This window comes from Sinocyclocheilus anshuiensis, unplaced genomic scaffold (genome assembly GCF_001515605.1).
Source record: "Sinocyclocheilus anshuiensis isolate Anshui unplaced genomic scaffold, SAMN03320099.WGS_v1.1 scaffold882, whole genome shotgun sequence".
NCBI lineage: Eukaryota > Metazoa > Chordata > Actinopteri > Cypriniformes > Cyprinidae > Sinocyclocheilus > Sinocyclocheilus anshuiensis.
In genome coordinates, this window is record NW_015540910.1 from 361,330 (window position 1) to 361,986 (window position 657).

Below are 657 nucleotides of genomic sequence, written 5' to 3' on the forward strand. Positions count from 1 at the left end.
GTTTCGGCCAATCTCATGTTAATCTTGAGTACCTATAGTGTAGTATTGCATCATTCACATCTCCGAAGAGTCTTCAGTTTTATCAGATTTACAAACACAGACATTTGATGCAGTTTTACAGCAGTTAGTTATGACCGGGATCTTTTATCGCTGGGATTGCTCTGTCTTTCAGTATCAAACGATGTACAAATCCAGTGTCAGAATGTACCTTGTTATAAAACACACCGAAGTGGAACAACAAACACGCTCGTGAAACTCCGTTGCTGCCCCGGAAAAAACAAATTGCATCCACTGTTCACATAACACTGAAGAAGGTTATTTTTTCCTCACATCCAAAAACACACATCTTTAGAGACAGTCTTCTCGAGCAAGTAAGCAGTGCTGGCGATGACTTCAGTAAGTTAACCATGAACGAAACGAGCGGCTCGCTCTCGCTCGGGTCGCTGAGTGCATGCGCGCATAAGAATCCAACTCTTAACAGTGTAAACAACTCAGAATGCATGAAATAGCATTAGACCCCCCTTTAGCGCAGCATATGCAAGGACAAGCGTGTTGCCAGCGACAACAGATAAGTACCGCACATTGCCAATAGGTCACATAAACTAGCACAACACAAGCATGTAACTGAAAACAACTAAATGAGCCTAAGCAAGACAG